Source organism: Sinocyclocheilus rhinocerous, unplaced genomic scaffold, assembly GCF_001515625.1.
Source record: "Sinocyclocheilus rhinocerous isolate Xijiao unplaced genomic scaffold, SAMN03320098_v1.1 scaffold1575, whole genome shotgun sequence".
NCBI classification, from domain to species: Eukaryota; Metazoa; Chordata; class Actinopteri; order Cypriniformes; family Cyprinidae; genus Sinocyclocheilus; species Sinocyclocheilus rhinocerous.
Window position 1 is genome coordinate 184,017 of NW_015626385.1, and position 11,629 is coordinate 195,645.

General features: G+C 36.9%; 1 protein-coding gene across 1 annotated transcript in view; it reads right to left on the reverse strand.

The window, feature by feature from the left end:
• Window positions 1-11,629, reverse strand: part of LOC107713383 (microtubule-associated protein 4-like) — an 83,039-nt gene that overhangs the window by 13,606 nt on the left and 57,804 nt on the right. The window lies entirely within an intron of this gene.

Consider the following 11,629-nt stretch of genomic DNA (forward strand, 5'->3'; position numbering starts at 1 on the left):
AAAAAAAAAAAAAAAAGAAAATCATCGTAAAAAAACTTGTTTAGTCCAAAAGAAAGCCAAACCAATGACAAAAGACAAAACGTTTCATTAAACTCAAGATACCTTAAAAATGTTTGTATTTAAATTGATTGAACTGCCACAATTTGGGTCACAATCATGATAATCCAACAGCAAAATGCTGCAAATGAATGCAAGAAATATATCTGTATATGACACATGCTTAAAAGTAAATAGAGTCCACTTCAGTCCATGTATAATGTGAACACAAAGTAAACTTCACTATCACTTCTGGGTAATGGTGCATTGTGGTGCTTATTGTACGACGACTTACTAAATCACTAAATAAATAGATAGGCCAATTGATTTGAGTGTACTTATTTTATTATGTGAGAAAGAACGTGTGTGGAGTGTAAATGGAAACATGAAACTAGCATGCAGAAAATCACTTAACTGAGAAAATGTGTTCTAATTTGACCAATCAGAGTCAAGTATTCCAGAGAGCCGTGTGATAAATGAGAGCTGAATGAGCGGATGAGGCTGAGAGAAGGAAGACTAAAGCAGAGAGCTGTTATGAGGCTAAAGAGACGCTGTCTTGAGTTTGGCCGGAGTCCATGTGTAATATATCTAACAGGTCACTTCACATACAATGGCAGATCCATTACAAAGGCTGTTCGTCTCTTTGAGAAGCCTGTGTCCTTGAGTTGAAGGACAAATGCTAAAGCTGCAGACTAACAACTGCACAGAGTTTCAGAGAAAACACAACTTAGATTTGTGCTCAGCAAAACCATTTACCTTTGTCATTAGATGCTATAATCTGCTAGAGAACATTAGTGTGATGTTCATTCACTCGTGCAATTATAGCCGTCCGTTTTTAATGAAAAGCATTTAAAGAAAAAAAAACTAAATTTAACAGCAGAAGGTAAATAGGTAACACTTTACAATAAGGTTCCATTATTAGTTAACTTCATTAGTTAAGAGTAACGGATGAAAAACAGTTTGAAAGCATTTATTAATATTAGTTAATGGCAATTTGAATACATTATTAAAAATCAAAAGATGCATCTGATAATATCATTTAATAGACCTGAACATGAACTAAAAATAACTACCATTAATAAAGATTAGCCTAATAAATCCATTGCTCATTGTTAATGTATAGTTGGGACCTTATTGTAGTGTTACTGGTAAATCTGCTCCTATAAACCCTGCACAGAAATCTGGTTCTGTCATAAACATATTTCATTTGTCAAGATACTGGTTTAAAAAGGAGCCTATTTGCATATTTATTTCACATTTTGCATTGAATATTAAATCTAGTGAGCATGAAATAAACAAATAAAATCAGACATCGTTGATATTCCAGCAGCATTTTTCTTTTGCACATGTAAGCTGCTTCCCAGCATGCATCCTGTATTAAAATGAATGTCACCACAGAGCGGTGCAAAGCAGAGTGTGGATTTCAGCTATTTGTAAGAAATATCTATGCATTGAGTCGACTAAGAACTCTTGCATTAAGCTGATTGATTTCCACATTTATAATAACAAAGACAGGAGTTTCACAGTGACGCATCAAAGCAGATGAGAAACTGCTGAGTGCATGTCAGCGAGAAATGCAGAACAACACCTGCTCAAAATGAAGAAAATCCGTCTATAAATGTGAAGACACCTACAAAACAGACAGATACTAACCTGACGGGACTAGTTTTCACAGATCTACTTTGTGAAGCAACCTCTGCAAAAACAATAGAGAAAATTACCTTCAGTTTCCGTGTGTCCTTTGATAAACCAAATCCTTCTGGGATTGCAGATACCGTATTTTTCACAATACTTCTCATTTACTTTGATGTTTTTGAATAGGATAACTGATGCAAAGTGTCTCAGATTCAATTTCATTATGGATTTAATGAATCCTTTTTTTTTGCCAACTTTTTGGATAATATAACAGCCGGTAGTTCAAGTACTGCTGTCGTCTTTGTTAAATGTTCAAACTCTAAAAGCAAATCTGCTTGATTTGTCATGCACGCAGATCACATGATCTTCGGTAACGCCCACCTCCAGACACTCCCACTTTACTAAAAACTACCCAGACTCCAAATCAACCCCAACTATTACAAGAAATCACAAACATCCTGCATTAATAACTGCAAACAGAAAACTAGTGTGCAACAAGCATCCATCCATGACTCACCATCATTAGCACTAATCCACACTTTATATTATCTGCACCTGCTTTTCCATTCATCAAAAGACATTGCACCAGTGATTTTATCTTTTGTTTCCTCTCCTTTGAGGCAGGAAACATGTTACATTCAGACATTTGCTACAATGCATTTTCACTATCTGTCAACCAGCCAGAAGACAACTGAGGGATTAAACTAGACTATTTAACACACCCCTCCAGTGAATTACTATTTCAACAAAAAACTAAACTCGTAAGCGTTAACCGTTGTAGGGTACAGCAGGACATTTCTGGAGCTCTACCCATCATTAAAAATGCGGTGCAGGTTGATGAGAGTTTCTGACCTGGATTTAATGAGGGGCAGGTTTTACTCTAGGAAATCAGGACAGAAATGACTTACGCTGTCGGCTGCTCATCTGGAGCGAGTAATGAGCATGCATTGGCAGTGGCGTGATAGTGCCGTACACACAGAACAGAGACACTACATAAATAACCTACTTCTGCCACCGCTACCCATCAGAAAAACGCAGTCTAGGACTCATGTCTCATCATACTGACTCGATAAACCCAATTACAGGTATATGCACTTTTAAAAATAAAGGTTTCTTATTGGCATCCATGGTTTCATGAAGAACCTTTTTTGCATCAATGCACAACAGGTTCTTCATACTGGACAAAGGTTACATTTTATTCCAAAAGAAAATTTTTTTATTAGTGTGAAGAATGTTAAAGGTGCAAAAGATGGCAATAAAGAAGCTTTATTTTTAAGACTATAAATAAAAAAATAGTTATTTTAGGAACTGTTCACTAAAGGTTCTTTGAGAAACCCAAAATAATTCTTATATGGCATCACTGCAAAAAAAACAAAAACCTTTTAGAGCCTTTAAGAATGAAATACATCAGCACATACTTTCCAAACCTTAATTTCTTTGTTCCTATGAACAATTATGCCATGCTTCTTTTGATGTATCATCATATTGACTCAATGAATCCAATTTTATACACATATACACTATAAATAAAGGTTCCTCATTGGCATCCATGGTTCCATGAAGAATCTTTACTATCAATGCATAAAAGAAAAATGTTCCATTTAGTTCCAAAACAACCATTTTTTTCATGCATGTTAATAGTTCTTCATGGAACCATGGATGCCAATAAAGAACCATTATTTTTAAGAGTGTAAGAAAAAAACGGTTGTTTTAATAACTCCAATGGTTCTTCAATGGCATCACTGCAAAAACCATTGAAACATGCTTTCCAAACCTTAATTTCTTTGTTTCTAAGAATGATTTTGCCATGCTTCTCTCGATCACATTGCTCACCAATAAAAGCCGGTCTGTATCCTACAGCTCAAAACTAGCTCTCGCTTCGCCATCACCTACCATCAAACGCCTCAGCAATCGTGTCGATTTTGTCTCCAGCATTGTTGTAAGTCCCATTAAGGGCACGTGTTGTCACCGGCACGGGTAGAACGACTCCTTGGTCGTTGTCAATGAATGGTCCCTCCAGCAGGTCGTCCATGGGCGAGAGGGGAAAGCTTCTTTGGTCTTTGCGTGCGGGGAAAGGGGGGAAATGTAGTTCGATATCGTTCCGTAGGTCGTTGCGAGTGGCTGATAGGATTGGCGGCGGGGTTGGAGGTTGATCGTCGGCTACGGTTAGAGAGCGTTTCATAGCCCCTGCATGCTGGCGACGAGGTCCTCCGATAGGCGAAGGCAACTTGTCAAGGACGTCTCCACCGGGATACTTATCCGGGAGCTCGAGACTGGCAGGTACGGAAAGGTGCGAACACTCGGACATCGCTCGCCTCATCGCCTTTCTCTGTTGCTCGGCTCTTCCCATTAAGCAAGGCTCAAGGTCTTCCTCTTCCTCACTTTCATGTGACGACCCATCAGCCTTCGGCCGCTCGTCTTTGCTCTCCAGGTAACTATCGTTGACCACGGCAATGACGCAGTAGTTTGGAGGCGTTCGGGGCGACAGTGTGCTGGGACTCTTTTCCGGAAGCAATCCGGAGAACGGAGCCGGTTTCGAGGGTTCGAGAGGCGACAGAACTTCTTCGTGTCCCGCAGGTGATTCCAGAAGCATCATGCCATTGTTGTCCGCAGTGCAAGCCGCGAATCTTCCAGGAGACACAGCTGATGGAGACGAGGACGAGAGGCTTTCCGGACTGTCCCCGGTGCTGCCAAATGACACGCTTATTGGAACGGCTCCTCGCCCGGGGACGTTGAGCTCAGAAGGAGACTCGTAGAAGCATAGCTTGTCCTCATCCGTCATCCCCGTTGCTTGAAGGCCACCTCCGAAACTCGGCGGCGCCCCGAGGTCTCCATGCTGCCAGTCCCATCCCGGAGGGGTGGTGGATGTGGACATGGATGGGACTTTACATAGCTCACTATATTCTGAGAACGGAGACGCCGGTTGTTGGTTCGAGAGAGAGGACATGCTTCTGTTCCCCTGTCTCTGCTTCTGGTTTGGGTGTTTTTGTGTCTTTGTCCTTTTCCTGTGTTAAAACGTAACTGTCTCGTAACCTCACAACGGTGTTTTTGTCTTAGTCCTTTTCCTGTGTTAAAACGTAACTGTCTCGTAACCTCACAACCTAACCTTTTCTGCTGCTTCTACACACAACAGCAGACTAAGCAGCACTGAGATCTGGCTGGAAGCGTCTCTCTCTCTCTCTCTATCAGCCAGCCTTTTGCCATGGCAGGAATCACATGCCTCGTAATGTGGCTGTTCATTTGCTGCTCCAAAACCAGCTCCCTCCTTCCTCTCTGCCTCTCTCATTTTCTCCACGTTGTCCTCTCTGCATCCATCTTTTCTTCCCTCCTCTCTCTGATAGTGACACACTACTATCACCCCTGAGGCTACATGCATGCAAAATGAGGAAGGGCTTAATGAGCATTCATTTGCACATACCATTTCAGAGAGTGCGCACATCTATCGTATCTTTTTATGAAAGTCTTTTTGGGTAACATAATCAGTCTGGACATTTCCAGACTATATCAGTATTATCGGAGGCACAGATTTGCATATGGATGATATGCCTAAACAATGAGTTTATTTTTTCCCCTTACATGCAGTTTTTATCTTCACCTGTTGTCTGTGTTGAATATATACTGTTAGATGTCTCTAAATATGTGATGTTCGAATCTGAATAAACAATTGTCTTTGTTGTTGCATTTCCTGCCACAGCAACATGTGCCTGTGCATGACTCACCAGAAAGACAACATCATTCCTCACTGTAAGAAATAAATGCGTAAAATAACAGAAAAGGTCCTGCCAGCTCATTACCGGAACATTATACATACATTTTACGGACATACATTTTTTTATATGAAATCTAAAAGACAAGGCAATGCCATGTAAAATTTAAAAACAAAACGGGTAAAAAACCTGTAAAAAATAATTACAGAAAACTCCTTCAAGCCCTATTTTTATGGATTTTTTTTAAAGAGTGCTCCAATCAGAGAACGAAAAGTGACGGAGGAAAACATAATGAATAAACTAAAATAGAACAATGCCAGATGACCAGAAAACATTATTTTAAACCCTTGACTCAGCTCAGAGGAAAATGTTGTTGTTGTTATAAATGAATAATGTTAATATTATCAATACTACCATTACTAATAACAATAACAAGAACAATATATTATAATAAATATATATCCATATACAGTATTTAGTACCAATACTAAATAATAAAAAAAAATTATGATTAATTTATTTTTAAATAAACAAACAAACAAATAAATACAAGACTTAAAGCAATGTTCTGGAATCAAAACAAACATATGATACTTTCACAGATGTTGTTGCTAGAAGTGAAACGACATTGAATCTAGAACATTCCACCAAAGTAGTGAAGAAGTGATGCAAACTCTTCCCATGCTTTGGCCATTCAAAGACGTCACTGTTCAACAAAGATTAAATGTGTGAACTGCTTGGCAAGTTTTGTCATGAATATTTCATGCTGGTCTAATTCAAACAAAAACACTCACAACATTGAGACGCTTTGTCAGCACACCTTCAATGCGTTGTTAATGCAAGCGGACAAAGTGTCCATCAGGTTACATAAGCACCGTCATTTCTGAGCCTAATTTCCTCCATCAGCAACTGTTGTCCACCAGCCTCGAGATCGTGACCCGCGAATGAACCGCCTTACGCAAGAACTCCAGATGACAATTATCAGATGATGATTTAGGTTGAATGGCATCTTCAAACACATGATTCAACAGACGAAAAATGATGCTACTTTATTAGCTCGCTTCCTCAACTTCCTATCCTCTTCCCATTTCCATCTCTTTAACCAACCAAAAGCTGTTGCAATGTTATGCTTGCCTTATTAAGCACTGCTAAAGAATCCCTGGATTCACTCAAACAGAAACTACTTTCGTCATGCATTTATCTCACTGACTCCAGCAGTGAATCTGCGCTTGCACAGTTCAGAGGTGCTTCATGTCTGTGAGGCTCACTGAGCACCCGTCCACTGAATGCGTCAAATCAATCCCGCGTCCCCACACGAGTGTGTCCAGGCCGTCAGGGACAGAGACACTGCAGGGATGATCTCATCTGACCCCAGTCTGAGACCCACCGACCCCGTTACATAAGCACAGCTGATGTACACAAGCACAGCCTGTCTGGTATTGAACTCACACTGAACCAGGGCGATACGGCACTGTGTGCTAAATCTGCCATCAATAATGTATGGAAAGAACTGTTTTCATTCCCCTTTAAAATCTAAAACAAACAAACAAAAAATGTGTGCAGAGTGACATGAGTAGAAAAAAAATGTCAAGTTATTGCGAATTTGGGTTGCAGAATACAGACTTTTTTTTTGCATTTGCAATAAAAAGTAGATTGAAATAAAATTACGTCAAATATTACAAGTCTAGTTACTTTTGCTGTTGCACTGTGTATTTGACAGCATACAATGTTGCATCACAAATTAATTAAAAGAAAAAAAAAGAAAACTACAAAAAATATTTATATATATACAGTATATATAAAATATTAAAGAAATAAAATAAAAATAAATAAAGGAAAACCTTTCTAAAATGACTTTAAACCACATAAATGTGGCTAGGACCAGTTGGGGAAAAAATGGGGATGGAGAAAAAAAAAAAGAATAAAATAAACAAAAAAATAAAAAATACTCTAATTGTATTTTTTTTGTAAATTCCCAAACTGACACAAACCTAATTTGTTAATTAATTATTAATTAATAAATAAAGTTTTGAAAATAATTTGCTGCCTGATTAAACATAGAAAATTTATTTAGATTTTCTGTTGTCTGAACAAAAATAATATCTAAACAGATTTGAGTTTGATGTGTTAAATAAATAAATAAATGTCTGAAAAATAAAATGTAAACCGCTTTTAGTTAGATGTGATGAGTGAATGAATAAAAAAGTAAGTAAATAAGTAAAGTGTGTAAGTAAATAAATAAATAAATGTATGGCTCAAAAATTTAATATAAACAGATTTTTACTTGGATGTGATGAATGAATGTTCATCCAGTCAGCACATTTAAAAAATTGAAAAATAAAAAAAAACATTGACTGAATACAATTCAAATCTGTTTAGATTTTCTGTTGTCTGAAAACATGAACAGATTTGAGAAGTGTTAAATCAATCAAAACAGATTGAGACGGATGTTTAAAGTAAATAAATAAAGTAAAAAAAAAAAAAAAAAAAAAGGTTAAAAAAAAAAAAAAAAAAAAAAAAAAAAAAAAAAAAAAAAAAAAAAAAAAAAAAAAAAAAAAAAAAAAAAAAAAAAGGTTAATAAATAAATAAAAAATGTCGCTGCCTGCTTGAACAAAGTCATTGAACAGAAATGAGTGCCAGCAGCGTCAGTGCCAACATACAGCCTGACCTACATGTACAGTATGTACAGTCTCTTGGCTGACCTACATGTTGGGTTATGTAGCATAAGGCTCGAAGCGACTTACATACTGATGAAAAACACCAAACACAGATTCAAACGGACAGCAGAATCACAAATAAACGCAGCCTTTGAGTTTGCTGAAGCATGCAGACTTTAATTACACTACAAGTTTTCTTCTAGCAACTGATGTTAGGAATGAGATCCTAAAGCAGCAGCAGAACCAGGGATATAAATAAGCAGGTGGAGGTTTAGTGCAGCGGCTGAAGACATTTATCAATGTCACAGCAGAAACACACAGGTGGTCGACAAGAGATGAAGTCGGGAAGCTGCGAGAACATAAAGCCAACCACCGTCTACCCAGATGTTATTTTTAGCGCATCACCCCTCCTCCTAAGAGCCAACATTGTTTCCTGCTTCCTAAGGTCTCCCAAGAAACTGCCTCCCGTCGCCATGGCAACAGGAGCCTTGTCACCGCGAGCAACTCTGAAGAACGCCGGTGTCCAAAAATACAGCGTGAGTGAGTAAGGTCGAGTAATGTTGAGTGGGATTATGGGAATTATGGGAAAAGCCAGACCAACAGTGTTATTTTACCATCACTGATATACTATTAGAGTTTTTGTTAATATTTTGAATTAGTTTTCAAACAATTTTCCTGTTTTCATTGTAATTTTAGATCAAGTTGTAGTTTTTCTGTTGTGTGTTTTTGTCATTTTTATTCATTTTTTATTTTATTCATTTAAGTTTGAATTTTTAGTTTGTTATTTTATTACTTCAAAGTAAACTAAACAAAAATGCCAAAATGTTTTTTTTTTAGAACCATCGATATACTATTATACATTTTGTTAATATTTTTGTTAATATTTTGAATCAGATTTTATTTTTACCCTTTAGTTTTTATTGAAATTTTAGTTCGTTTTATTTTTTTTATTTGTTTGTTTGTTTATTACATTTAATAATTTTGTTCTGTTTGCCATTTTTATTATTTATAGCTTTATTTATTTATTCATTTTAAATACGTTTTTTAAGTTTTAGTTTATTTACTTTTAGTTATTTTAGTACTTTAACATAAACTGAATGAAAATGAGAAGCGATGACTTGCCAACTAGCTAAAATTAGTTTTTTTATATATATTTTCTAAATTTTATTTATATATTCTTTAATGGTTTTAGCAATAAATAACCCTGCTGAGGACCAGCCTAAAACCAGCTTTAATCCAGCTGTAAATTCCTCCCTAGTAAATTCCATCACTAAAAGTGACTAAACGTGTCTTGCCGTAAGCACTTTAACGGCTACCCAATCCACTACCGCTGTGCCAAACTAACCATTCTTTGAGTTTGAGACAGAAATAGGCTCTTTTGTTTCAGTCAGATCAATTCTGAGACTCACAGCCGCACACGGGCTTTACAATTGAGTCCAGCAAACACACATGAGGAGAGCTGCTCTCTGTCCCTGCCAGCCGTGATGAAGTTAACGTCACACCGCGTGCTGAATGCTCAGATGTTCAATAGTTTGTCTGAAGGGAGACAGATCGATTCAACAACATTTTTCAGCATAAACTAAAGCATCGCTCAACCTAAACTGTCGAATCGTTCAATGCTGCTATTTATATTCTGAACAGAAACATCAGCAAGCATCAATCATTCTTACTACTGAGAGAAACTCAAGTGCTATGATCTTCCACTAAAACATAGTGTGCTGCTTACCTAGAGACCATTTAAATGCACATTTCATGCGCCAAAGAGGAGGTAGACTAATGTTCAATAGTTCAGTTTTTGAAAGAAAATTCTTCTGCAATAATTTGATCAAAAAAATTGTGAAATATTATTACAAAGTAAAACAGCTGTTTTCTGTGTGAATATCTCTTAAACTGTAATTTATTTCTGTGATCAAAGCTGTATTTTCAGCATCAATACTCCAGTCTTCAGTGAAATCATTCTAATATACTGATTTGCTGCTCAAGAAACATTTCTGATTGTTATCAATGTTGAAAACAGTTGTGCTGCCCAATATTTTTGTTTAAACGGTGATACATTTTATTTTGCAGGATTCACAGATGAATAGAAAGTTCAAAAGAACAGCATTTATTTGAAACGGAAATCTTTTGCAACATCATAAATGTCTTTACTGTCACTTTTCATCAATTTAATGTGCCACTGCTGAATAAAAGCATTAATTTCTTAAAAAAACTAAAATCAAATTTAAAAATATATAATCCCAGAATGCACTGCAACAACCACTCAAAGATCTCAGAGAAATATTGATTATAAAAACTTAAAATGCAACACCAAAAAAAGTACAAGTTTAAAAAAATAGTTCAATCTAATGAAAAACAAAAATTTTATACAATATAGATGATAAAAATGCACTAGATTGACGCTTTAAAAGAAGTTAAACTCCGCATTCAATCTTATTTTAACTCAATACATGTTTCTGGAAGTAATTTCAACAGAACCAGCAAAAAAGTGAAAAAATCACTACATAAACAGCAGACTAACAGGTAGTATAATAGTATTTCATTGAACTGATGGCGTTCAGATCTGCTGAGATTTTCTTTTTTTTGTCTGTTTAAATCTAAATCGGTCAGACTGCAGGCTGAACGCAGTGGGTTTCCTGCATCGATGAGCGGACGCTAATGATTCTGTTGATCGCAGCCTGTTCGCTTTTCTCCTACCGCCTACCGAAGCTACAGCAACTGTTGAAGAAACCGGCCTCGGGCTGCCTTATTTACATATCTCCATAATTAAGACACATTTGTGAAAATACAGAAGAATATTATCAGACATGCTGAGCACACTACAACATCTTATGACAAAAAGACTCTGATTTAAAAAGTCACATGGCAGCCACACTTATGGCCACTTTCTCAGCATCTGTCCTTGTTACCATGGAAACATCAGCATCTTTTCAGTCGCCGTGGAAACGAGACAGATTCCACGCCCTCCCTGGAGGCAGTCTGTGTTTACAACAGTCGATGCGTTGACCTTTACAGCTCCATCGTTCTGCTGCTCTCAAACGCTCTGATTATCAGGACCTTTGACCATCTGACTCCATCTGAATCCAGTGATGCACTAACGCAGAACAACAACTGGGTAAATTTGTTATTTCATCCTGGTAAAATAATACTTAGCGATGCCGCTAGATACCAATTCATTCTCCGCACATACACACCTGAAAACTTTCAAAATTGGTAGTGTGCCAAGAATAGAGACGTTCGTTTCAGCTTGAATAGACATTAAATAGCACACATCGCCAAAGCTAATGCCACCACCTTACAAACAACTACTGCTCAAAAATGTGCCGTCATTAAGAACTTACTATTTTTATTTAGTAAGGATGCACTAAATTGATCAAAAGTGACAGTAAAGACTTTTACAATGCTTTACAACTTTTACAATGTTCAAAGATTTCTATTTTAAATAAATGCTGTTCTTTTGAAATTTCTATTCATCTGTGAATCCTGAAAAATAAAATGCATCACCGTTTCCACAAAAATATCGGGCAGCACAACTGTTTTCAGCATTGAAAATAATCAGAAATGTTTCTTGAGCAGCAAAGCAGCATATTACAGTGT